The sequence below is a fragment of the Sceloporus undulatus genome, chromosome 8 (genome assembly GCF_019175285.1).
Source record: "Sceloporus undulatus isolate JIND9_A2432 ecotype Alabama chromosome 8, SceUnd_v1.1, whole genome shotgun sequence".
NCBI classification, from domain to species: Eukaryota; Metazoa; Chordata; class Lepidosauria; order Squamata; family Phrynosomatidae; genus Sceloporus; species Sceloporus undulatus.
In genome coordinates, this window is record NC_056529.1 from 32,979,737 (window position 1) to 32,990,309 (window position 10,573).

Below are 10,573 nucleotides of genomic sequence, written 5' to 3' on the forward strand. Positions count from 1 at the left end.
CCGTGGTTAAGTCAAGGTTAAAACTTTCATCTAAAAGCTTTTATCAACAATGAACCAAAATTCTTGTCCAGCCCTACTATGCTAATAATAATAATAATAATAATAATAATAATAATAATAATAAAATTTATTTCTACTCCAATATGATCGAGGTGGCTTACATCAGTAAAATCCATACAATACCATAGAATATCCCACTGTCCCCTCCCTCCGTAAACCAAATCAACACAATAATCACAACATAACAATGACTATAATAAAATGCAATTAAATGATAGATTCCTTTCCTTCTCTTTGATGGAGCTTACTGCCTCACTGCAAAAATTAATGCAGTGTAACTGTCACGGCTCAAATTCTGTGAAATCCAGAGATTTGTAGTTTGCTCTCTGACAGAGAAGGCTAAATATCTCACAAAACTACAAATCCCAGAACTCTGTAGCATTGAGCCATGGCAGCTAAAACAGTGTCAAACTGCAGTAATTCTGCAGTGTAGATGCAGCCCGAGTCTGATTCGAAAAAGCAACCCTATTATCACATATGGCAGGCACACCTAAGCAATGCCTGAATCAGTAAATCTCTGAGGTTCACCAGACAACGGATGTACAGAGGGGCTTTATATGCTCGACAATAAGCAAAAGGTGCAGGTTGCATTTCAAAAAGCCCGGAGTGAATTTTTTAGGGCTTTGGGTTATAAGTATTTCATGAGCTGCCAGGTCACTTCTCGGCTGAGCTATTAATAATTCACTTCCGCAATGCTCTATTTAGCATCTAAAATTATCCCTTCCTGTAGACTCTGGCTGAGCGCAGAACTAACAATGCCACCTCTCCTGGCATTTCTCTCCTTTCCTCCCATCTTCTACCTTTCTTTTTTTTACTCTAGCCACTGTTTGGTTTTGCAAAATCCAGAAAAGAGGCAGCAGAGAGGTCCTGGGTTGTGAATCTGTATCCAGGAATAAGTGCTTTAAATCTTATCAAAGGGCCCGAACAGACAGGCCAAAATAAAGCTGCTTTGGGTCACTTTGGAGGTATGCTGTTTAAATGATGCATGCATCCTAAGAGTCCAAAAGCCTCACCAAAGCCATGCTCCAGTCCTATATCGGAAATATATCAGGTATCCAGGGAGGTAAGGAATACTCTACCTGGCCTTTGTAGCTCCTCCAGCACAATTCTATGGTCAATGTCTGGCAGATGTTGACCACAGAGTTGCATTGGAGGACCTAGCTAGAGATTCACAGAGAGGCGTTATCTCAGTGTTTTTGTTACTTGTGGTTTTTCCACATTGATAGGGATCCTGTGCCAGCGAATGTGGAGGGATGAATGTATTGTTGTTCTTGTCGTGTGCCTTCCAATCATTTCTAACTTACGGCGAACCTATCATGGGCTTTTCTGGGACTGAGAGTATATGCCTCTCCTGAGGTCATGCAGTGAGTTTCCGTGGCTGAGGAGGGGATCAGTTTGAACCCCTGATCTCCAGAGTTGTAGTCCGATGCTCAAATCACACCAAGCTTGCTCTTATGGTCATGCATTGTAAGTTTAGTAATAAAAAATGATGCCTTTTAAATTCATTTTTGAGGGGCTATAATTGCATTTCTATTGTATTGCAATAATAATAATAATAATAATAATAATAATAATGATAATGATAATGATAATGATAATGATAATGAGTAGCAGCAGTAGTAGTAGAATTCTTAATCCGTAGAAAAGCTCCTATGCGTTCTTAAAGGCCTGGTGGCTGTACAGCGAAAGATTTCTTCTCGGAAGCTTACCTCCCAACTGGTTTGAATTATTCAATGAAACAGAACCAAAATTGTGTGTGTTGGGTGGGTTTGTGGAGGGGGGGGGATTGCATTAAAAATAAACAGCGTGCTACTTTTCAGCTGCTGAATAAATTGGCAGATGGCGAAGGGCAAAACACAACCGGTGTAGAGGAAGGAACTGGGGCACTCTGCAAGCACAAAGCAAAGAAAATTATGGATCTAGGCCAGTGATGGGCAGAAGGTTATCATGGTATTCTTGCAATAGATTGGTTAGGATTTCTGACTCCAGTTAAACAATAGTTCTCTCTCTTGCTCATACATATATATGTATATACAAAGAGAAAATTATACTGCTGAAATTAATGCATGAGACATGGAGGGATGACTGTAAGTTGCTTCAGTGGCAAAGGCGCTCTCTCCAAAACCTTGCCACACAATCAGAGCTACTGGCGCCACAACAAGCTTACAGTTCCCAGAACCCATAACACAAAGCTGTGGCAGTTAAAGTGGTGTCAAACCAGATTATTTCTCCAGTGTGGATGGACTCTAAGCAAACAATCTTTTCCTGTGTCAGGCTACTCTTGCAAACCAAAGCTGAGAACAAACTATACTTGAGAACAAACTCTGAACCAAAGTTGTCCAAGTGGCTGTATTTATTAAAGGCCCCAATGCCTTTCCAGTTTATTTTTCACATCAGGGCCAGACTGTAAATAAAGATAGCACACCTTTCAAATAGAGAGCTTGGAGAAAACCTCTATTCCAAATACTTTATGTGAAGTTGAAGGCTTTCATGGCTGGCATCCATAGTTTTTTGTGGGTTTTTGGGGCTATGTGTAAGTCCTTTTTTCTGCCATGCTCTTTCAAAACCCTGGTGGTCTGTGGCCCACACTTTGGGAAATGAATTAAATGGAATCTGCCAGGCTTCTGGTGGGAGGAATCAATCCCCAAAGCTTCTGGATGAAATCTCTGTAGCTGGAATGAGAGAGAAGAGTGTCTGGAGAGGAGGCCTGACCCCTGCTCAGCCCAGATCAGTGACAAATCAGTCCTGTAGACAATGGCCTTTTGGCTAATCCCTTTATAGCTGCACAAACTGCTAATTAAGACTCCTGAGCCGGGCTTCTTTGCCGGGTTTAACAATTGCGCTGTTTTCCGGAGCAATGCTTCTTGTGCCAGGAAGACAAGCGAGCCGCAGAACCTGCCTCTTTGCCAACTGCCGCTTTCTCATCAGTATGCTGCTCAGGGTGGCTTTCACTGGTTCCTGGAGGTGGGCATCGAACAAGGATGGCTGCCCCGCTTGGGTTTGCGCAGAGACCCAATGTTTCCTTTAAATGGGGCAACCAGATGTCATAACCACAGAAGTAGGACAAAATGTCCTGCAAAATGTAGGACATTCCAGAAAAATGAAGAAATAAAAGCAATGGAATAAAAGCTAAAAACACTCATAGAGATATAAATCCATTAGATATATCTGAAGTCGAAAGCTTTCATGGCCAGCATCCATAGATTTTTGGAGCTATGTGGCCATGTTCTAGAAGAGTTTATTCCTGACGTTTCGCCAGCATCTTCTCTGAAGATGCCAAAGCCACAGATGCTGGCAAAACGTCAGGAATAAACTCTTCTAAAACATGGTCACATGGCCTGAAAAACCCACAAAAACCATTTGATATAGTTTATTTGCAGCTGTATGACATATACTGTATTGTGTTATGTACTCAACTGTATTTTCCTGACAAACTTTTATTTATCCAAATGCCTTGGTGGCTTGCAGTATACAACTCTGAATAAAACAAATGCTTAAAATTGTAATTTAGAGCCAACATGGCATAGCGGTTTGAGCGTTGGACTAGGACTCTGGAGACCAGGCTCTGCCGTGAAACCCACTGGATGAACTTGGGCAAGCCATACTCTCTCGGCCTCAAAGGAAGGCCATGGCAAAGCCCCTCTGAAGAAACTTTCTAAGGAAACCCTATGATAGAATCAAGTTCAAGTTCATCTTCATTATGGTCCTAGTCCAGCACAGATAGTATGGCCTTAGGATTGCCATAAATCAGAAATGCCTTGAAGGCCCACAACCACAAAGCATTTGACTGAATCTCCATTTAAATTATCCCTTTCCTTTGTCCACTGAGCTGAAATTAAGGGGAGAAAGCCTTTCAACATTTCCATTGTGTCCTCCAGCACACCATTGCCTAATGTTTGTGGCCCTCTTCTCTCTGAAAACCAAACCTGAGTTCTGGGTGCAAGTTTTGCCTTTTGTTGCTGCTTCTCATGGAAAAAAGAACTTTAGAAGGATCCTCTATGTGCAGCAAGGACAGGATGCCAAACAGATGCATTTCTCGAAGGGGAACGGCAAATGTGCTACTCAACGGGCTTCTTAGTCGTGCTCAAAATGGAGGGCATTTTGGAGTGCTTCCTGGACAGAAGGTTAAAATGTAGGATGTGTTCTGGAAAAGGAGAACATCTGGTCACTCTGCCTGTAAAGGAGACAGGGGAAATGTTGCAGCAGCTGTAGCATGGATGAGCATTGAGCAGCCGCATCCTTGTTGCAAGGAGGATGAGTAGTGCTGCGCAGTTGGGTTAAATTCAAACTGCTGTCACATCTGTCACCAGCCAGCTAATTCCAGATGCTTTTGCATAGTGTTGCAGTGGCTGCATGGCGAAGCATCATCCCTCTTTATACATGACCAATGACTCTTCAGCAATTGAGGTAAGGTGCCTTATGTATCCTACATCAGAGCGCACAATCCTCTGTTTGAAAGGCTGCTAGAGGACAGTCTTCTGTTTGAAGGCGTCCTCTGTCTGAAGTGCTGTCTATTCCCAAGTCTGGTGTAAAGAACTACAAGAAAGGAGAGCCCAAGGCTTTGGAAATCCCCCATCCACTTCATCCAGAAAGTTACAAGGAAAGCAAAAAACAAAACAAAACATCCGTTTAAAACATTTTAAAAGTTAACATTGAACTCGTATTCATTTGAAGAGCTGAGAGTGATTTTCGACTTTATCCACACAAACAAGGATAAAGAAATTCACTTCACCTTCGCGAACAGATCTTTGGAAAGATCTTGTCTTTCAGAACTTAATTTCCAAAACTTACAATACTTTATGTACATATTATGACGGAGTCACTTTTCAGTGCCATGGTTTTGACATAGAGTCACAGTTTAGTTACTGTATTGTTCCGTGGTGCATTTATATTTCGTTGTATTGCAACTGTATTTATGTAACAATGCAGAATGCCATTTTTAAAAAAGGCTTAAAACCAGCAGCATACTTCTTGACTAAAGTAAATAAGGAAAATGGAGAGGGATACAATATAAAAAGCAAGTGAGAAAAAGAGATTCTTGAATGTGTTAGAAGTCATACATTCTCTGAAGGTGCCAAAGCCATAGATGCTGGCGATACGTCAGGAATAAACTCTTCTAGAACATAGCCACAAAGCCTGAAAAACCCACAAAAAACTAAGGATGCCGGCCATGAAAGCCTTCGACTTCAGATTGCTTGAAGTCTTTCCATCTCATCCTGGACCCTGTGCCTCCCAGGAGGGCTGCTGGATTCCCTCCCTTCGCCACATCTATCACTGTGACTTCTAATCACAAGAGAACCAGAGTCCCTCCCAGATGAGCTTTTGCAAACTTCACAACAACAGGCCTCCTAATCACCGGATGGAGAGAGAGAAAGATTCCCACCGCTAAGAACAACAGCCTTGCTTGGGAAACTGGTGTCTGCCAAAGGAAAAAAGAAAAGGAAAAAGGCTCTGAATAGTGAATATCAAGATGCAAATGAGTGGGCTTGAGCAACACAGACTAAGAAGCGGTTGCGCTGCTGAACTGCGGAAAGGAAGGAGGGCATAGCCTTCAACATTTCACAGATGAAAACCAAAAAGTGGGCAGCCAAGCAATACCAGAGTATGATCAAGAAGGCAAAATTTATTATTGAGGAAGATCACACAAACTAAGCTGGTCTATACAGTGGACCCTTGGTTCCCAAATCCCCCGTGGATAACAAAATCCGTGGACGCTCAAGACCCATTAAATGTAATGACATAGCTAAATGGTGTCCCTCATAAAAATAGAGAATCAAGGTTAGATATTGGAAACTTATACTTTTTTTGAATCTTTTCAAACCTTGGATGCTTCCGTGTACAAAAAATCCCTGTATAAGAAGGGCTGACTGTAATGTGTTCTGATAGGAATGGGCATTTTACAGCAGGACTGGATGCAGTGTAAGACAGAATTATAATGATAGAGTTCAAGTCAACAGAAACACAGATTACGTTAAAAGCTGTTCCAGAAGAGCTGACTGACTTAAAACAGACAGTCTTAAACGCTTTCGTGTGCCTTACAAACAGTTCTCGCGAAGAATTTGGCAAGAAAATAGAAGCAATACATAGGCAAAAGTCTGCTGATGCACAAAGAAAAGAAACTTCCAAGAGATGTGACAATTCTTTCCACATATAAAATCATCAGAGATTCAACCAATAATTGCCAATAAGGACCCAGGCTCAAGCCTCAATAGAAATTAGGCCTGCCTCAAGTCATGCAGCTGCATTAGAGACACAGCGTGGAACAGCAAAAATTAGGAAATCCCTGTTAGGAAATCTGATTATCATAATTATCCAAGGATCGTTTGGTGCATATTGAGGGAACTGGCTGCATTTACTTCCAAAGCTGTCATGACAACAGTTTGATAAGCAGTAACCAAATCACCAAGAGCCAGAATTTTGTAGTGGTTGGACCAGTACACTTACAACTCTGGAGACCAGAGTTCAAATCCTGGCTGGTCCATGGCAACCTATCAAATGATCTGGGTTACAATACCTGGATCTTTGATAGTAACAATAATAATAATATAATAATAATAAGAATATAATAATAATGACAGCATTCTCTGAAGATGCCAGCCACAGATGCAAGTGAAACGTCAGGAATAAACTTTCTAGAACATGCCACAAGCCCCCAAAACCACAAACAAAAAAACAGGAACCAGGGTCATTTGAATCGGTTCAAACCAATTCACAATCCGATTTAAAAGTAGTGGGAATGAGGCCCAAAAGACTAGGCAGGGACAGCAAAGAAATCGTTAGAAACTGTCCGAGGTAGAAATACTTCCCTGGTTTCTCCCTCCGGCTCCAAAGGTTACCAAACGGTCTAAAAATATTAATTATCCATGATGTGAATGTTCCTATCTCTGGCATTCCAGAAAGAGCAACATCTGTGCATATAGAATGAGGATCCTTCTCCCTTAGTGCATTGTGGCCGGGATGATAGAGACACAATCCTTTTACACGGGATGGTTTTTAAACAAGGGACATCTGGCAATCCTACTGGGGAAATCTCCCTGCTGTCATAATAATCTTATGCCCAGGCTGCATTGTCGCTTTCCATGTCCGCAAGGGATTTGCAGCCATGGAGTCTTGGGAAGCCAGGGTTGCCTTTCTTCCTGTTCTGTTTGTTCTTTTCAGGTTCTTTTAGAAATATAGTAAATTCAATTTTTTTAGTGTTCCTGTTTCATGAGATGTACTGTCAGCAAAAACAAAAAACCAAAATGGCAAGTGACTGTCATCTGAAAATCAGCCCTCTAAACCATGGGATGACAAACTGAGGTAGAAAAGGATGATTCTAGAGGTAAAACTGAAGCAGAAAAGGACAATTCTGGAGTAAAAACTGAGCAGAAAAGGGCAAATCTGAGGTAAAAACTGAGGTAGAAAGGGACGATTCTGAGGTAAAACTGAGGCAGAAAAGGACGATTCTGAGGGTAAAAAACTGAGGCAGAAAAGGATAATTCTGGGGTAAAAACTGAGGCAGAAAAGGACGATTCTGAGGTAAAACTGAGGCAGAAAAAGACAATTCGAGGTAAATCTGAAGCAGAAAAGGACAATTCTGAGGTAAAAAACCGAGCGAAAAAGACAGTTCTCAGGTAACTGAGGCAGAAAAGGACCATTCTGAGGTAAAAACTGAGGCACGACATTCTTCATATATAATCTAACACATGCTACATGGGGCTGCCTTCAAAAGTGGATGGAACTTCATAATAATAATAATTTGAATATAAAAATTTTTAAAAAGTGTATGGAACCTTCAGCAGGTCAAAATTTTGCACTTAGACTGTTTGCTGAGGTTGACTATAGGGCAGTGTGGTGAACCTTTTAGAGGCCAAGTGCCCAAACTGCAACCCCAAACCCACTATTTATTGCAAAGTGCCATGTCCCTCCTGCTTTCTGTAACAAAACTATGGCAAACTCTGTGCTGGGCGATGGCACATGTTGCCCACGAGAGGGCCTCTGAGTGCCACCTCTGGCACACGTGCCATAGGTTCGCCATCGCTGCTATAGGGAATATATAACTATTGTCGGTTACTGGTCCATTTTCAGACACAATTCAAAATAGTGGTTAATAATGATGATAAGCCTGGGTCCAGTCAGATTATCTGAAAAACTATGGCTGCATCCGCACTGCAGAATAATCCAGTTTGACACCACTTTTAACTGCCATGGCTTAATGCTTGTGTATTCAAGAACTGTAGTGTTTTGGAGGTATTTAGCTTTCTCTGTCAGACGTCCAGTGCCAAAACAACTACATTCCCCGGGATTCCTAGCACTGAGCCATGGTAGTTAAAGTGGTGTCAAACTGGATTATTTCTGCAGTGGGATGCAAGCCTCTATCTCCCCACATTTTGCCATTTCAGTAAAGCAAAGCTTTGCCTTTTGCAGCTCCAGAGACTGGACCCAGAGCATGGATTCAAATTAGAGGGGGAAAACGATTCCACCTCAACATTACAAGAAACCTCCTGACAGAAAGGGCTGTTTGACAGTAGAAAAAGGCTGCCTCAAAGTGCGATGGAGTCTCCTTCCTTGGAGGTCTTTAACAGAGGCTGGATGGCCATTCTCTCAGGGTGGTTTGATGAGAGTTCCTGCATGGCAGAATGGGGTTGGACTGATCAGGTCCCTTGAGGTCTTTGCCACATAGTACGATTCTATTAAGAAAGAGGGCAACCAAATGGTGAAGGGTCTGGGAACCATGCCTTTGAGAGAGACTGGGAGCTGGGATGTTCATCCTGGAGAAGTGAAGGTTAAGGGGTGTGATATGATGCCTGTTTAAATACTTGAAGGGAGGTCATATTGAGGCAGGAGCAGCTTGTTTCTGCTGCTCCAGAGAATAGAACACGGAATGGATGCAAGCTACAGGAAAAGAGATTCCAGCTCAACATTAGGAGGAACGTCCTGAAAGTTAAAGCTGTTCAAGAGGCAGGCATGCCTGGATCATGGTGGAGTCTCCTTCTTTGGAGGTCTTTAAAACAGAGGCTGGATGGCCATCTGTCAATGGGGATGCTGTTGATGGAGAGTTTGAGAGGGCTTTAACCGCCCTGGTTCACTGATAGGGAATGCTGGGAATTGTAGTTTATTGTGGGCCCGCACAGAGCTATTCTCTGACAAGAGAAGGCTCAATGTCTCACAAAACTACAATTCCCCAGAATCCCTAGCATGAGCCGTATATATTCCCTCTCATTTATATATATAAAAATTTTCCTATACTATACACACTAAATTAAATACATATAACTTTAGGGGCGGGGCGAATACAGGAGGAAATGTAGTGTAAGATATAGGGGTGGTGGGGGGAGGGAGATAGAGATATAGAGTAGTATGTGATAGTATATATCAATTTATAATATAGTAAATAAAAACAATATATATATACACAATTAAACATATGTATATTTATATGTTATATATATTGTATATATATATAATGTATATTATTATAATATATATATTTAAAATATAAATATATTAATCTATATATAATATTTAATTATTCTATATATATTATAAATATATATTATATAATATATTAAATATATGAATATAATCTATAACATATAATATATAATTATTATATACAGTATAATACCACACACACACCACACCCCCCATATATCTTATTACAATTTCCTTCTGTAATCGCCCCGCCCTCTTCCCAGCATGCTTTGCTCCATTGCTGCGTCGGAGCGAGAAGGCGCGCATTGCATTCTGGAACAAGTAGTTCCCAAAGGGAAGGAGAACACAACATGGTCGGCTTTCCTGCGTACCTTTCCTTTCCCCGCCCCTCTTTGCCCGCCCACTCCCTCCTTTCCGGCTCCTGATTGGGCGAAGCAGCGTGACGAAGCATTCAACCAGGGTTGGGGGCGGGACGGGGGGAAAAAAACAAGGAAGGGCGGGATGATTGACGTGCGCGTGGGCCTATGGCGTGGCGGGCAGCGGTGGCTGGCGTCCTGTTCCACGGAGGCCTCTGGCGCTCGTTTCTAGCCCCGGACGCGGAGAGGAGGTGGCAGCAGTGGAAAGGAGAAAGAACCGGGAAGGTGAGTCTTGGGGCTGTGGGCCTGGCTTCCTCGCTTCCGGTTTTTACCTCAGAACCGCCCTTGAGCCTCAGAACCGTCCCTCCCCCCTCAGTTTTCACCTGGAATCGTCCTTTTTTTAACCTCAGAACCGTCCCTTTTTACCTCAATCCCTTCCTTTGTAACTCATTTTTTTTTACTTAGAACTGCCTTTATTTACTGTTTGTGCCTCAGACTCGCCCTTTTCTGCTTGAGTTTTACTTCAGGTCACCCTTTTCTACGTCTTGTTTTACCTCAGAGTCGTCCACTTTCTGCCTCAGTTTTTACCTCAGAATTGTCCTTTACTGTCTCCATTTTTACCTCAGAATATCCTTTTTTGCTTAGTTTTTACCTCGAATCATTCTTTTCTGCCTCGCTTTACCTCAGAATGCTTTTTCTGTCTCAATTTTTACCTCGAGATGTCCTTTTTCTGCCTCCGTTTT